Source organism: Geotrypetes seraphini, chromosome 1, assembly GCF_902459505.1.
Source record: "Geotrypetes seraphini chromosome 1, aGeoSer1.1, whole genome shotgun sequence".
In the NCBI taxonomy this organism is placed as follows: Eukaryota; Metazoa; Chordata; class Amphibia; order Gymnophiona; family Dermophiidae; genus Geotrypetes; species Geotrypetes seraphini.
The window spans coordinates 111,698,947-111,713,115 of NC_047084.1; the positions used below are offsets into that span (position 1 = coordinate 111,698,947).

A 14,169-nucleotide genomic window follows, 5' to 3' on the forward strand; every position below is an offset into this window, starting at 1 on the left:
CTGAATGCTGCTGCAGCACTGCTCTCAGATTGGTTTTTCAGTAGAACCAAAACAAACAGTCCCAATAACTATCTCCTTATGGAAACCAGTACCTCCAGTCCTTAGTGAGAGACTGCCAAGCGGACATCCATGGCTTCCACGTTCTCAGCTCCAGGCACATTTTCTTCAGCTGTGTCCATACTTTCTGGAGCCCCCAACTGCTCAGCTGACTCTTGGTCAATGGAATCCTCCAATTCCATAGGCTCCTGTGCGAGGTCTGGCCTTTGCCTGGCCCGGAGAACCTTCTCTGCCAGGTCCTCGTGTGCAGCCTGCCTTACTGCCTTGGAGAGCTGTTTAAGAGAGTTTGTGCCACTCCCTGTTCTAGGTGTCTGTGTTCCTAGCTATCGTGCTCTTTGGCTCCCCCCCTGAATACAACTGGGAGTCTGATTAAACCTCTTAAGGGAGCTGGGTTTTTTACTGGGACGTGGAGCTAACCTGTATTCTGGCTCCTGCTCAGGATAGGCAACTCTGCTTTCAGGATCTCCTGCCTGATCATTCTCGGTCAGTCTCTGATCTCGGTCAAAGGATTTACTATGGGGTATCACTCTGACATGATCGTCTCGGGGAGCGGAAATGTCACAATAGTTTGTCCACACATAGTGCAGCGCTCGGCCTTTAGTCATGTGGCAGCCACAAGGTCAGAAACATGGACGCTCCATTGGAAGATTGCACCATTGAAGAACAACGTGCAGTGGTGCTCTCTCTTTTGGCAGAGGGAGTGACATCTGTGGAAAGCCACCTTCAGATATTGACTCAGTATCTAGAGAACACCATGAATCAAGAAAAGGTTTATGAGTGGGAGAAAAGGTTTAAAGCGGGAAGAACATGTGTAACCCATAAAGGTCATTCTGGCTGCCCATCAACACACATGAGCACATTGACAGGGCTGATGCCTTGATTAGAGAAGACCGACACATAACGGTGTCTCAATCGGCTCAGTTGGGATATCAGCTATGGATCTGCCTGTGCTATAATGCGTGATCACTTGGGATTCAGGAAAGTCTGTGCACGATATGTGCTAAAGGTTTTAGATTTGTAGCAGGATGAGACGTGACCACATAATTATCAGTTTGCTCATTTTTCAATTTTATATAATCAGAGAAATGCAGTAGGAAAAGTAACTTTAAACATTTGCCAAATTGTGTTTTCTGCTTCAAGTTTGAAGAATCAATTCTCCAGATACTGATGGCTTCATTGTTCTTTTTTTGTCAGAGACAAGATCGAGAGATGCGTGCGGCCACGTGAGTATTCAGAAAATGTACGATACTCTAGAGGTCCCCATTAGGCCTTCTTTCCCCTTTCTCCTTCAGTCTCCCCGGCTCCCTCCACTCACCTTCTCACCTCTGTGTGCTCCTGTGGCCGATATGGAAAGATGTGCATTTTATTTTCATTTGGCAGAGTTAACCCATATAGTGAGAGTCAGGGACAGATTTATCCATTGCATGCCTAAAGGCACAGGGACAGGGGAGTCCCGGTCTCCGGGTTTAAGGGTAACCTCTCCAAACCACTACCACCTCTTGCTGTTCCTGGCTGACCAGAACAAGTGCAACGTGGTTTGTGTTTGAGAAATAAAATCTTTCTGTTTCAAAGAGGAAATCTGGTAACCCTATCTTTAGGCCTAGCCTTAGATTCCTCCCACCACAGGAGAGCAATCTGAGAAAGGAAAGGGGCTTGTCTATGCTCTTTTGCGGTTGCACATTCAAAGCAGTTTACATATATACAGGGACTTATTTTGTACCTGGGGCAATGGAGGATAAGTTACTTGCCCAGTGTCACAAGAAGCAGCGCTGGGATTCAGTCCCACAACCTCAGGGTGCTGAGGCAACAGTTCTAAGCCACTCCTCACCTCCTGGGGAACTGGGTTCGATTCCCACTGCGGCTGTTGTAGTTCTGGCCAAGTCACTTAACACTCCCAGGTACAAACTGAGCACTTGTATATAATATGTCAACTGCCTTGCTTGTAACCCCAGAAAAGGGGACGATCAAAATCCCATCCTCTTTCTCCTCTTTTGGCTGCATGGAGGGATTGCCTTGCATCAGAATCATTGTCCTGCTTGTCCTCTGAGCAATCAAAGTTACTCACCCTTAGCAGGTGTTCTCTGAGGACAGCTGGATACAAATTCTCACTTCCTTTCCCGCCTTCCCTAGGAGTTGTGTTCTTTTGCTTTCATATTGGGCTAGATTCACTAAAGATAGCGACTCAATCGCTGTTGACCGATTCTCCAACAGCGATTGATTCACTCTCAAGTCTGCATGCAAATCCACCGACTCAATCCCTCATTGAGTGATTGACACAATCCAGATCCCTAGCAGTAGTGACAGGGTAAGCAGCCTCCTGTCACTGTAACTTCACATATCCTGTCCCATTAGAGAAAAAGCCCCTAAAGCGTGAGCTACCATCCCCCCAAACCCCAAAAAGATGGCAGGAAGGATTGTCGCTAAACCTGACATTAGTGAATCTAGCCCATGTACTGCTGGTCCCATGCTGGGTGGGAAGGCACTGGTTACACGTGCAGTGGGTGCTGCCAAAAGCTTCAGAAAACTCTAGAATGCAGAGTGGCGTCTGCACTGGGTCTCCATCGGATGATATCACCCATGTGTGAGAATTTGTGTCCTGCTGTCCTGGGAGAACTCCTGCTACAGATGAGTAACTTCACTTTATCCAATTATGTGTAGATAATACTGGTTTGTGTACTCTAAGTTTTTTAATCTGAAATAGATTCTCTCTTTTTCCAATTCAGAGAGCAAGGAGTCCAGAGTGACCTGAGGTACGATTCTGAAATGTCACAGAAATAATTTTAGTGGTGTTTTTACCTTGGGGTGGGGGTAGATGTAAGAGCTCAAAAGTTACAGCAGTCAACGAATGTTGAAAGCGTTCCCACAGAAGGGTTGGGACAACAACGGCCTTGGTGTGCTGCTATGCAAGATCCGAACGGCCAGCACTGTGGATCGTAAGGCAGCGGACGACTGCGCTCGGTTCGCACACAAGAGTACATTGAAGTTGTACGCGATCTTGTACTGAGCCAGTAGGATGCGCTGCAAACACACCGAAGAACTTGCCAAATAGCAAGAGAAACTGGAATAAGCCAGTCAACTGTGGTTGGAATAATTCATGATGATCTGAAATTAAAGTGTCTTAAAATGTGTCGTGTCCAGAACAAAGACACATGACTAAAATGGTGCAATCAGCTTTTGACCAAGTACACAGAGCACAGTGTCAGCTTCATCTGGTTTACAGATGAAAAGATATTTACCGGTTAACACACAGAATGATTGCCTATGCGTGCCCTGAACAACACTGAAGCGTGAGGTTATTGCCAATCGCCTACTACGAACCTGCCCAACCTCCAGCCAATCAGTCATGATCTCGGTCGCAATCTTGAAACTCAGATTTACAGATTTCTTCTTCATTGATCCTGGGGTTAAGATCAACGACGCATACTACTGGGACATCCTCTTGATGCAGAAGCTGTTGCCAGCGATCCGTCGCATGTCACAGCTTCAAACAGGACAATGCCCCAGTAAATCGGACAAAGAACACCTTAGAACTGCTACTTCGGGAGACCTCAGACTTCATTGGTCCAGACCTTTGGCCTGCGAATTCATCAAATCTAAGTCCAGTTGACTACCGGATCTGGGGGCTGATAGAGGAACGCAACTACCAGACAGCGATATCTTACGTCAAACAGCGTCTCATCTCTGTTTGGCTTGAGCTGAAGCAGAGCGTCATTGACAAGTCCATAGATCAGTGGCGGCCAAGGCTGATGGTGTGCCTTTGAGGAAAGGGAGTTAACTGAAACATTACTTTTTTATTTATTTATTCAATTTTCTATACCGTTCTCGCAGGGGAGCTCAGAACTGTTTACATGCATTTATTCAGGTACTCAAGCAGTTTTTCCCTCTCTGTCCGAGCGGGCTTACAAACTAACGTACCTGGGGCAATGGGGGGGATTAAGTAACTTGCCCAGGATCACAAGGAGCAGCATGGGTTTGAACCCACAACCTCAGGGTGCTGAAGCTGTAGCTTTAACCACTGCGCCACACTCTCCCTCTTTTTGACTTTACATTTTTCTGCAATATACGCCATAAAACTGTTTTATGTGTTTTTATTCAGTTCACAATTCATTTTCACAAGGCAGTATTGTGGTGCGGTAGGAAATAGTTTCAACATTTTAAGTCAACTTCATTCAGAATACGACGCACTAAATTTCATAAGAATCGGCCGAGTTCTGTGGAAGATACAACAAAAATCATTTTGGTGTGGTTTTTTTCAGTTCATAGCATAATATAAAATCATATATGTATATCCCAAAACTTTTCAGTTCTGTGCGGTTTAAAAACTAAGAAGACTGAACAATCTCAGTGATTAACAAGTCAATTCTCCATACAAGAGGAAGAAAGAGATAACAGTCCATGAAACTCTGCATCCCAACTAGCTGCTTGGTAAGACAGCAATCTTTGTCAAAAATCTCTTCTATGTACAACCACGAGCAGAAGGGAAAACAGGCATTGCAGTGGCTCGAAATGAGTGAACGTAAACTGATCAACTGGATAATTGGGTATATGTAACCATGCAAGGCCTATTAACACGTGGTTCCAAACTTGAAAAACACCCTAGCCTCTACTGGCAACCAGTGAAGGTGTAATATGATCTGGGGGGGTTTTTCCAAATTAAATATTAAATGCATGGCAGTATTTTGAACAGTACGAAATCTTTGAAAATGTTTACGATAACCTGCCAGATGTTGTATATTGCAATAGTCCAAAATACTCAACACTAAAGATTGTACCAAAAACTTGAATGGAGTAATATTGAAGTATGATCCAATTGTTCATAGTTTCCATGATGTAAAGAAGCTTTTTTGAACTAGAACATCAATGTGATTGATCGCTCATGGATAGATTTTTTTTATTCAAAGTATACACCTAAAATCCTGATTGTTGGGGTAATAGGGTAGGACACTCCATTCAGAGTCAAATGTTCTGTACGTTTGGTAGGAGATGCAAAGCAAAATGTAGTTTTATCTGGGTTATGCTTTCATTTAAAACCCCTCATCCAATAATCTACAGTCTGAAAAACCTTCAAAATTAACTGAGAAGCTGATGAAAGATTAGAAAACATAGGAATTACTAAAGTTATGTCATCTGCATAATTAAAAAATTGATATCAAAATTTGATCATCTTGAACTCAAGAAGGCAAGATAAATATTGAAAAATACTGGGGAAAGAGGGGATCCTTGATGAACTCCACAAGGATTACTCCAAGTATCTGACAAGACCCCATTAAAACTGACTTGATAAGTATGTAAATAAATGAGAGTGTATAGAATATGAAAACTGTTTCTATTGTAACCACAGAAAGATAGTATAGAAAAATCCTAAATTAGTTTTCACTCTTTTCTTTCCAGGAGACACGGGAGAATGAGGAGAATAAGGAATGGGTAATTATAGTCAATTTTTTAAAAAATATTGATAAAGGAGGTTTTTTTAAAAATACTTTTGCCCTTGTATAAAAGGCTGACCCCTAGTGGTAGTACTGTGAGCCTACTACTATTTGTTATAACTGTCTTGGAACCCTGTGCTAGACGGGGCCCACTAGCAACCTAGGATCACCTTGGATAAGTTCTAGGGGTGGTGCAAACTGAAGGTCTATCAAGCCCTATATCCTGTTTCAAACAAACATTGACAAATCAGGTCACAAGTACCTGGTAAGACCCCAAAGAGTAAAACAAATTCTATTTCATGCTGCTGAACCCAGAAATAAGCAGTTGATTTTCCCAAGTCCATCTTAAGGATGGTTTATGGACTTTTATTTAGGATCATTTTCAATCGAATTCCAGAACTTAAATTACAGATTGGATTGGATTGGGGAGTCAACTGATGGGATTGTTTCTGGAACCCAGGGGATTGTAGGAACCAAGTGGGGGAATGGGGAGATCATGGGAGGGAAACAGATTAGTGACCCTGAAGCTGTGCAGGTGCTGATCCATATTCAGGAAGCAGACATCCACATAGTTAAGCACAGAAAGATAGGCTAACGTTTTATGCAGTTCTGTCTGTCCACTTAGCTATGTGGGCACCAACCCAGAATATGGCCTTTCCGTATATGGCCTGTGTAGTCTGAGCTTGTAGTTAAGAGCAGAATTTCAGCAGCTGGTCCGCTCAGTGGGCCTAAGTGGGCAGGAGACTCTGAATAGTGACCTCAGAATGATTCTGGAGAACTCAAAACCCAAATTCCCTTAAGGAAAGGATTTATTTGAGGTCTCGGTGCAAATAGGGTGAACAGGCAAAGTACTGGACAGACTAGATGGAACTTCATTTTGACTGATAACTTTCTTGGGCTATATTTGATTATAATTTATTTTGCCTATTATACTTAAAATAATCTGTTTTATTATCTGCTTTATTATATTCAGACTGAAAAGAATGTGGCAGAATATGCGCGCCTGTTTTACATGTCAGTGAAAGGTAAGATTTCTAACAAATACAAGGAGCGTTCAATAATTTATCTACCTCAGTAGGAAAGGAAAGAGTTTTCAATAAATAGCTCCATATACTCCATCCACTTTTCCTGCAATGACTTTAATCCCTTCCAACCAGGACATTACAGCTTCCTTGACGTCTTCATCACTTGAAAACCGCTATTCACGGAGAGATTTCTTCAAAACACGGAACAGGAAATAATCCTAGGGAGCCAGGTCAGGACCGTAGGGTGGATGGTTCATCCCAGAAGACAGTTGCCATGACTTTGCCTGCAGATTTTTCTGTCTTGAACATTTTGGGGGTGGGGGATGACTTGTGCTTCCACTGCATTGGAAAAAAATTCACTTGGTCTTCACAGAGCACCTCCAAGTTCTCTTGACAGCACTGGAGCCTCTAGGCCTTCTGACATGGCGTTAGCATTCTTGGAACGCATCTTGCATTAACCTTGGACATGCCCAACTTTTCATGAATTATTTTCTAAACTGTACCTGCCAAGATGCCCACTTCTTCAGCTATTTGGGAAATCTTAACTCGTCTGTCAAACAAAATTAAATCCTCTATTTTCTTGCATACTTCTGTTGAAGTTGCTCCAACAGGCCGTCCAGGGTGAGGGCCATTTTCAATGGGTTCTCTACCCGCACTTACATTGCTTGCTCCAAAATATTACTTTATTGAAAATGGAGCAGACTGCAATCATGCGTTCATGGATCTCCTTTGGATTTTTCCCTACTTTTGTGAGAAATTTTATCACTGAACTGTGCGCATGAGGACTCTTTTGACATCCTGTCTCTTGGAATGTGAGACTCACACTGAGCCACAACTGTGCAAGAATAACCTTGAGACATGTCACATGTAATATGCCCCTCTTTCAATGGAAATTTACCTGCCTCAAGCATGGAAGGCTTGCACAGGCTGTATGTCTAAGGTTCTGAGTGATTTGTGGTTCTGATCTGACTGTCTTTGCTTACAGAATATTGTATGGATAACACATTTGAGTCACGATATCCAGTCACGATATCCAGCAGTCACACCAACTGTATTGAAGCAGATTACAATTAATAAAAACAATATCCCTATTCCCAATTTTCCTACACTAGCCTTTTCAGAATCCAACATACCAAGTCAAACGAAATTAAAAATAGGACTTATAAATACCAGAGCTATTAAAGGAAAATATCATCTAGTCAAAGAAAAAATCCTCGCAGAAGGTTTCCACCTTCTCTGCATAGTAGAAACTTGGCTGAAGGACGGAGAAGAGGCTTACTTGTCCTACTGTTGCCCATCAAACTATTCATTCATATTTAATCACCGCCAGAAAAGAAAAGGGGGTGGACTCGCTATTATTTATCAAAAGGATATTATAAAAACTATAGACCACTCCACCGGAAATGCAGAAATAGAATTTCTTCAGATTCAACTAAACACTAACCCAAAAATAGACATACTTTTACTATACATCCCTCCACCAATCGTGCAAAATAACTTATACCTACTACAAAATCTGATCTTTGATTTCAGTTCCTCTTCTGAAAATCCCTTAATTCTGGGCGATTTCAACTTTCATTTTGATGAACTTACTAATCCTTTCACTAAGGATCTTCTAACCTACACTGACGCCCTTAACTTTTCACCTCTTATTCATGAGGCCTCACACTTGGCTGGTCATATCTTGGATATGATTTTCATTGGAAAAACGGAATTTCTTTCTTACTCTAACATTCTTAATACTTCAGTCCCCTGGTCAGACCATCATCTTATCTCATTTAATCTATTGATAAAAAAGAGAATATCTTCGATCTTCTTATCCAAACAAATAACATATCGCGATTACACAAATTTAGACTCATCGTCAGTTGCTTCTTTCCTTCTCTCAAGGCCTTCAATCCTTGAGACAGATCCTCTTGAAGATCAACTTAACTCATGGAATGACTCAATTCAAACCCTTCTTGACAAAGAAGCCCCCTTCATCTCTAAAACACTATCTAATAAAAAAGTCCAAAACCCTTGGCATACCCCAGAACTTACACTAATCAGAAGGCAACTTAGATCCCTTGAAAGAAAATGGCGTAAAAATAAGACCATAAATAACACGAAAACTTTCAAAGAATTTTCTCAATATTATAAAACCAAAATAAATGAAGCTAAATGCAACTATTATTCCAATAAAATTAAGACAGCTAAAAACTCATCCATTTTATTTTCTATTATAAAATCCTTTAACCCAACCTCAAAACAAGAAAATAAAAAATCAATCCTTTCAGCTCAACTTCTCGCTGATACTTTCTGCAATAAAATTACCAAAATACGTACCAAATTTGCAACCACTTCAACTATCGCCCCTACTGAATCAAACTATAACTATATCCTTCCCTGTTCCAAATGTTCCAATTTTAAAATTCCAACTTTAACAGAAATCAAATCAATCATTCTAAAAACAAATCTAAAGAGCTCCCCTTCAGAGATTATTCCTCCAGTTATCTTAAAGAAATATTTTTCCTGCTTTGGACCACTCATACAAACTCTCATCAAAACAAGTCTCTCTACTGGAACTGTACCTAAGACCTGGAAAACATCCATAATTTCTCCTATATTAAAGGATCATAAAATCAGCCCAGACGACCCAACCAATTACCGTCCTATCGCCAATATACCGTTCCTAGCAAAAATCACTGAGAAGGTGATATTCAACCAGTTAGCAGATTTTGTCCAATCCACCAACATACTTCACCCCAACCAAACGGGTTTTAGGAAACACCACAGCACAGAATATTCCTTAATCGGATTAACAACAAATATCATCTACAATCTAGACCACCATAACTCAGTTATCCTTTTCTCCCTCGACCTCTCAGCGGCATTCGACACCATAGATCACTTCCTCCTCTTAGATAGGCTGCAATCAATAGGCGTCAGTGACTCAGCACTACACTGGTTTTCCTCCTTTCTAACCGACCGGTCCTCGACGGTACGCTTTAACAACTCATCCTCCACACCATTCTCACATAAATATGGAATCCCTCAGGGTTCAATCTTGTCTCCTTTGCTGTTTAATATTTTCTTATCTCCATTACTCAGCCTTAGTCAATCTATAGGCTTCACGACGTACGCCTACGCTGACGACATTCAATTGATTCATCCAGTCAATTCGGAAAACTCCAACGAAATAATACAAATCAATCAAAAATTAGAAAAAATCAAAAATTGGCTTACTCAGAATAAGCTTGCGTTAAACATAACAAAAACAAAGGCGTTGTTCTTTCCGTTTAAACAGGGCTTAAATCTCTCTATGCCTTTTTCTATTGATAATACAGCAATTGAACTCGTCGCATCCCTTAAGATATTAGGAGTAACAATCGACGATAAATTCTCTTATCAAGAGCACATCAACAACACAGTCAAAAGTTGTTTCTACCGTTTACGTTTAATCCGCTCGATGTCGAAATATCTAGAATCAAAATCCCTAAATATCTTAATACACTCCCTTATAATATCCAGACTCGATTATTGTAACTCACTCTTCATGAATATCACCCAGAAGGATCAAAGACGATTACAAATAATTCAAAATATTGCCATTAAAATAATTCACCATGGGAAAAAATACGATCACGTAACTCCCTATCTCATAAAATCTCATTGGCTGCCCATCAATCAACGTACAACATATAAAATAGCATTACTGGTATTTAAAACACTAGCTACTAATGAACCTCAGTTTATAGATCGGCTCCTAATTCCTCATACTTCAAAACGTTCACTTCGGTCCAATACTCAAGGTCTATTAATGGTCCCCTCATTGAAAATAATAGGAACTAGACGCCATGACATCTTCTCAGTCATGGCACCTCTCATCTGGAATACCCTCCCCCTTTATATCAGAAACATCAAAGACCTTAATTTATTTAAAATTAATCTAAAAACATATCTATTCAAATCCTCATTTAACCTTTAGAATAACTTCTCAGCGTACATCTAAACACCTAAACAATTAATACGTCCTCACACATTTTCCCCAACCTAATCGTTTGGTCCTACCCATATCATACCCCTTTCTTCCCTTGAGGAAACAACAAATTGTAACTTTTAATCCCTAATGTCCTCTCCTAATGTTTCTTAGTTCGTCTGTATTGTCAATTTGTCATAGCCCTTTGAAAATTGTTAATGTAAAATAACTTGTTTTACTGTTTTATACTATTATCTTTTTTATTATGTAATTCGCTTAGATTTAATAGGCGAACCATCAAATTTTATTAAACTTGAAACTTGAAACTTGCTGGTGTGTCATTTCGGTGTCCATGTGAGTGTGTCTCCTCTGGTTCTAATCTGAGCTATCTCTTCCTGGGTCGTTTGTATCGGTGGGTGCATAGGTATCCGTCTCCTCAGGTTCTGATCCAACTCTTTTGTTGCATGAGCTGTGTATATGAATATGTGCATCAGTTTCTGTATTTGTGTGCATCTTCTCGAGTTCTAATCCCAGCTCTGTCTCTTCACACAGGCAGGAACGGCTGGGGCTTCACTGACAACACTGAGGCCTATTTATGGTTTCCAGCTGCACTCAAATATGCGGCTTTCCTCAGTATCCTTATGTGCCTCCTGTCACCATAGCGATCCACTGCCACTACTTCCTGGCGGAATCTGTCTACATCTTCTTCATGTTCTTCTCCACGGTGAGTACTGAGGCATAGAGATTTTAAAAAATCCTACTTGGGGGTCACTGAGAGAATGACAGGCAGAGTTGGAAGGCCAACTGATTGGAGAAGATCCCTGAGGTACAGGGAGATAAAGTTATTCACTTGGGGTCACACAGCGAATAATGGAAATAGAGGGATTAATGTTGAGGCACAAGCAGATAAGGTGACCATGTTTGATCATGCTTAAATCTAGGAAGCTAAACTTTGAACCCTTAGATTTTGATCTGCCACTCTTCTGAAGGGGCTAAATTTAGTGGAGTAGAGTGGTGGAATGGAATGATCAAAGTTCAAGGACTTACTTGTCTTTCAAGAAGTACAAAGATGAGGAGACACATCACAAAGTTAGTAATATGCAATTTTATAACAAACTAGAGAAAATATTTTTCACTCAATCTATAATCTATCTATCCAGGTCTGTCTCCTCACACAGGCTGGAACATCAGGGCTTCAATTCTAACACCGAGGCCTGCTCCTATGGATACCAGCTGTGCTCCACTCTGCTGCAAACCCTCATGGACTTTATAGTCATGCCTCTGTTCGCCAAAGCCATCCACAGCCACTTTCTCCTGACGGCATCTGTCTACATCTACACGATGTTCTGCTCCATGGTGAGTATTGAGGCATGGAGATAAAGTAACCTACCCAGGCTGTGAGGCTCATAATCAAAACAAAAATACATCCCCAAACCGGCCTAAGTCAGTACTTGGATGACCTAAAAGACAGGTCGTCCAAGTACCGATAATCAAAACGGGTTTTTGGATGTATTCAGAGACTTTTTAGGCCTCTGAATCCCGCTGCGCGCACATAGCTCAAAGGGGTGGTTTTGGAGGAGTGGTTAGGGCGGGAGGTGAGCAGGATGTGGACTGAACTGGACTTAGTTGTCCTACAGTGATAACCAAAAGTTTTACAAGGTTGACAGAACTTGTACCTTGTGACTTAGTGCCTGATTGGTATAAGTTCTGGATTGGGTTGCCGTTCAGCTGATCGCAGCTAGGATATCTCCCAGGTGCCATCAATTTGGTGCGGGGGGCAAAGATTGTAGGGAGGAGAGATGCCCAATTCCTTCTACTGGAACACCTCGCCAAAAGTTAGGCATCTAGGGCCAACCTGAATCTTAGACCTGTCTCACAGTGCATTCAGAGATGCGCTGGGAGTAGCTTAAGATTCCGATTGGCCCGATCCCTTAGGCCAACCCCAAAAAATCTTAGGCCACTCCCAGTGCATCCCAGAATGCATTGTGGGACAGGCCTAAGATTCCGTGGGGCCCAAGCACCTAATGCCCCTCCTATGTGAGGGCCTTAGGCCCTTGGGACAAAAGGGCCTAAGGACTAGGACCACCATTCAGTGAAGGCGGGCTTGCCGGACGGACAGAGAAAGCATCCGTCTGGTCAGCCAACTTATAATGAGGTATTTTGGGGTCTAGGTGGGTTTGGGGGAGTTCCGATGGCATCTGTCTACATCTACACTATGTTCTTCTCCACAGTGAGTACTGAGGCATAGAGCTAAAATAACCTTCCCAGGGTCAATCAGAGAGTGACAGGCATGTTTGGGATTAGTACTAAGGCACAGGCAGATAAGGTGATCACGTTTGATCATTCTTAAATCTAGGAAGCTAAACTTTGAAACCTTAGATTGCGATCTCTCACTCTTCTGAAGGGGCTAAATTTAGTGGAGGAAGAACTCTGATATGACTAAGTGGCTAACAAGTAAAGATGCTGCTTCTGCAGATGGAGGTTGTGAGATCAAATCCCAGTGCTGCTCCTTGTGACCCTAGGCAAGTCACTTAATCCTCCAGTGCCCACTGCTTTGAATTTCAGCTTTGCATGCCAAAGCCAAAAAAAGGCAGTATACAAGACCCCATTCCTTTTCCTTTGCTGTGGGATTTAGATAGCAGAAGATTCACTCTGATAAAGGCATTTAAAACAGTGGAAGTAGGTGAAAGAGACAACTAGGGTAGCATATTTGTTTGTATCTGACAATGCTGTTACTCTTTCATATACAACAGGTGGAAAAAGAAGAAACCCCAGAACAGCACTCTTTAAAGCTGAGACTGGGGTGCCAAATGCAAAACCTTAGACTCCATGAGAGACTCTACACTGTAGAAAACTGAAGAAATTGTGGAGTCACGGGGTGGAAGGGGACATGCACAGATGGATCAAAAATTGGCTGGCGGACAGGAAGCAGAGGGTAGGAGTAAAGGGGCACTACTCTGACTGGATAAGGGTCACAAGTGGTGTTCCGCAGGGGTCAGTGCTGGGACCACTGTTGTTCAATATATTTATTAATGATCTAGAAACGGGGACAAAGTGCGAAGTTATCAAGTTCGCGGATGACACAAAACTCTCCAGAATGGTCAGAACTGTTGAGGAATGCAAAGACCTGCAGAGCGACCTGAACAAACTGAGTGAGTGGGCAAAAAATGGCAGATGAGCTTCAATGTGGAGAAATGTAAGGTCTTGCACATAGGGAAGGGGAACTCCAGGTACAGCTATACGATGGGAGGGAGGGTACTCGGGGAAGGCAGCCAAGAAAAAGATCTAGGGGTATTGGTGGATAACACAATGAAGCCGGAGGCGCAATGTGCAGCGGCCTCAAAAAAAGCGAGCAGAATGCTGGGCATTATCAAAAAGGGTATCACTACCAGAACGAAGGAAGTTATCCTGCCACTGTATCGAGCAATGGTGCGCCCACATCTGGAATACTGTGTGCGAAGGGAATAATGGGGTACAGATAGAGGTTTACCTCACAGGACACTGAGCAAATAGGATATGGACTTTTTAGGTTAGGTAGGGAACATTTTCAGGTCATGGACCTGGAGAGCCGCCGCGGGAGCGGACTGCCGGGCGCGATGGACCCCTGGTCTGACCCGGCAGAGGCAATGCTTATGTTCTTATGTTTTAAATGTGAGAACAGCTTCAATGAAAAACAATACCTCAGGAAAAAAACAAAACAATT

The 14,169-nt window shown here is 42.1% G+C and overlaps 1 long non-coding RNA gene across 1 annotated transcript; it reads left to right on the forward strand.

The window, feature by feature from the left end:
* The first annotated feature begins 11,132 nt into the window (after positions 1 to 11,132).
* Positions 11,133 to 13,314, forward strand: LOC117356499. Its single transcript, XR_004538653.1, has 3 exons — positions 11,133 to 11,190; positions 11,627 to 11,822; positions 13,220 to 13,314. It is a non-coding gene; the product is annotated as an uncharacterized LOC117356499 (long non-coding RNA).
* Positions 13,315 to 14,169: the final 855 nt, after the last annotated feature.